The sequence below is a fragment of the Parus major genome, chromosome 11 (assembly GCF_001522545.3).
Source record: "Parus major isolate Abel chromosome 11, Parus_major1.1, whole genome shotgun sequence".
Taxonomy (NCBI): Eukaryota; Metazoa; Chordata; class Aves; order Passeriformes; family Paridae; genus Parus; species Parus major.
In genome coordinates this window covers 19,268,659-19,272,026 of record NC_031780.1, presented here as the reverse complement: position 1 = coordinate 19,272,026, position 3,368 = coordinate 19,268,659, and the positions used below count along the sequence as shown (strand labels likewise).

General features: G+C 40.5%; 1 long non-coding RNA gene across 2 annotated transcripts in view; it reads right to left on the bottom strand.

The window, feature by feature from the left end:
• Window positions 1-1,980: 1,980 nt before the first annotated feature.
• Window positions 1,981-3,368, bottom strand: part of LOC107209631 — a 12,738-nt gene continuing 11,350 nt past the window's right edge. For both annotated transcript variants that reach the window (XR_001523648.3, XR_004499120.1), the window contains one exon: window positions 1,981-3,134. This is a non-coding gene — a long non-coding RNA (uncharacterized LOC107209631). The remainder of the gene's footprint in view (window positions 3,135-3,368) is intronic.

Sequence of the window (3,368 nt, the reverse complement as noted above, 5' to 3'; positions counted from 1 at the left end):
AAAATAAAAAATCAAGTCTATAAAGATTCCCAGCACGTCCCACGTGTAAAAAGTCTCAGTAATGCACTACATAATTTTCATTTAGGTCTAAAGTAGCAGAACAGATGGGGTCCCAGTAGTCAAAAGTAAGCACATTATGATTATTGGCAGCTATTAAACTTCTGCTAATAAATGACATTATGAAGTAATATGTTGTGCCTAACATTGTAAAAGTTTGTGATGATAGTTTACAAGGAAAAAAATATTTAAAATCATAACATGAGGAACAGCAAAAAGGAACAGAATGATGTAACATTTCAGTAGAAGAAATTCCAAGTCTTTTTTAAAATTAGAAAGTTATTATTTATTCTTGCTTGAAAAAGTACTCAGCATAAGCCAAAGGACACTTTTTTTAATATCTCAGCCATTTTATATTGGAGTGCATTAAATGCCTTGATATCTTAAACACAAACCAGTTACCAGTCAGACAAAGCCAGGCAGTTAACTTGACTTTCTGTCTTGATTTACTTCCCCAGTCATTTGTTGTGTCCTTTATTTAACAAACTGCAGGTGTGTGAGTCACAAACAGGTTCAAGCTGACCATGCCAGGTGATTCAGCTCTGTCCCTCTGCCCTTGGCCCTCACACACAGGGCTGCTTGGAGATAAGCAATTTATTGAACCTGATTCAAGCTCTATCAAATATTAGAGATTCTTCTTCCTTTCCTATAGCAGTTTTCTCAAATAAATATTTATGTTTTTTTCTGAATAGCTGAGGGTAAGTGCTTATGGTTTAAGTGTTCATGCAATATTTTTATTTCTATTTGGTTATTATTTTTGGTTCTTAATCATTTAATGTGAAAGCTGGTTGGTTTTCACTATGGGTTTTTCAGATGCTTTGTGCTGCTCAGAAGAGCCCAGATGGGCTTGAATAAAATCACCCCAGGAGCACAGAGAGCACGGAGAGCACATCAGGAGAGCTGGTTCTCTGTGTGTCCCTGTGGCCAGGGGCTGCCTGGCTGTGTTATCCCCCAGCCCAAGAACAGGATGAGCTGTTTCCACCCTGCACAATCAAATCCAATGGGATTTGAAAAGCTGCAGCTCGGTTTTGGTGAGAAGAGGAGCCAAGCCCTTCCCCAGGCTCTGGCTGCTCCTGGCTGAAGGCAGATGGAGCTGCAGGCAGCAGAGCCCTGCTCTCACAGGCACTTTTGGGAACACAGGCACCAGGCAATGCTTGTGCAGGGCCTCCAAAAGGGGCCAGGCCACCATCAGCTGGGCAGATTCCTGCAGTAAAACTCTGCTCAGCAGGGCTCAGCTGTGCTCACTGCAGTGCTCAGCACTGTGGGACTCATTTAATGACTGCTGCAGTCAATAGAAACAAGGCCAAGGCCAGGGGACCTTGACTTCATTAAAACTCCCAGTCAATCTTCAAAGATACTCCAAAGGTTCTTCTGCAGCCTCGTGGAGCCTCTGTTCAAACAGGTATTTAGTCACTAAATCAGGCTGTCAGCTGGAGACCCTTTGGAGCAAGCCCTGCTTTTCCAAAGGAATGATACAGCAAATTCTTAAAGGCAATTTCCTCCTGCTTTCAGCTTCTGCTGCAAGACAAGCCATGAATAAAATTAATTGAAATAATGGAAGGTTGATATAAGTTTGCAATATTTCTATCTCTATGGAAAATACCTTGTAAAAATAATATATCCCATATCTTCCTCTTCCCTCCCACTTAGCAAGAATGATAAATAATCCAGAAATATAAGAATTCCAAGCAGCATGGTGAGTGATCCCAGGCCCATTTCAGAGTCTGGTGTCATCTAAACCATGCTGCATCAAACAGGATCACCTAGAAATTATGGAGTAAATCCCAGAAACTCTAGATAACAGTTGAAATTCTGTTTGCAGTAGCACTGGAATATTTTATTCTATGTCATGAAGTGAAACAAGAACACACACAAAAAAAATACAAGCAACAAATCCAATTTAGGGATCAACTGGTTGTTTTTATTCTTGGTTATACAAAGGAAAGCAAAACAATAAAAAAATCTATTTGTCCTTAAATTAAGCATTTTACTCCTGTGCTGTCAAAAATCCTGGAGAATGTCACTGTCAGACACATGAGACACTTCAAGGAGCAGAGAAGGAAGTTGGCTGATGAGGTTTAATGATCAATATATTGAAAATGAAGTAAATCCTTCCCATGAAAACAAATGGAAAACAAGGGAACAAATGGAAACATTGTGGTTTAAGACTTGAAATCCAAAAGTGAGCCCAAGTAGCATCAGCCAGTCTTCTAGGAATAAGGAATTAATTCCCACTCCCTCCACAGACTGAATCAGGACCTGATTTATATCCATGCTAAACCCATGGTTTTCTCTAGCATGGTACAGGATTAATTTCAGACTGCATTTCTCCTGGTAAGATAATTCCTGGCACTGTGTGAGCACAGATAATACTCTTTATATGTTCTTAATATATAAAATACCTTTCTCCTCAGTCTACATGCCCACTTATAAATCTGATCTCTTTTATGTTTCTCATGAATGGCTGCCTCTTCCCAGGGCAGCCCAGCTGAGCTGCAGCTTACAAGTGTATTTATTGAAAGGAGTATAGCAATAACAACTGTTCTTTTGTCTCTGTGAGAAAAGGCTGCCTAGAGCCAATTATCGTTTATCACTCCAGATCCACTTTTTATGATCTTTGTGCTAAACCAGAAAATAGTGTAAGATGAAGGAGCCAATTTAATATCTTCAGGTTCAATCACATCAGAAAGGATCCTTTAACTTGCATTGTATGTTGTTCAGTGTAATTGTCAGATTTTATTAATTTTGCATGCAAAGATGGAGACATTAGGCACAGGTTTCTTTTTGGGAAAGCAACAAAGCTAAAAACAGCACAAGCACCAGAGGAAACTGTGTTTATAATTGCTCTGTTCCTAGTTGGACTTTGTCAGCTCGACTTGGGTGGCAGCATGACATGGAGAGAAAAAGCTCTCTTTGATTTGGAAAAGGTTGTTTGCAGGTGTCAAAACAAAGACTACCAGGAAACCAAGGGAAGAATTAAATGCTGTGAGCCATTATTGCAGGTGTACTCCAGTGAAAATTGTCATCCTCTTCTTTTTACCCCAGTAAATACATTGTGCAGTTGAGGCCAAACGTAGCTGGGAAGGAATTTAAAATACTGTAAGCTTACAGTGAAACTCAAATCAATGTTTCTTGCTCTAAACACACAGATTAGAAATTACTCATGCTACTCACTGAAGGCAGGAGCACAGTGCAGGCTGTGATGAGCAGGCACTGAGGGCTAAACACGCAGAGAGGCATTGGTGACACTGCACAGATGTCACCTGCAGGCTGCTCCTGCCCCATGGCAGCCCCAGCCCAGGAGCCCAAAG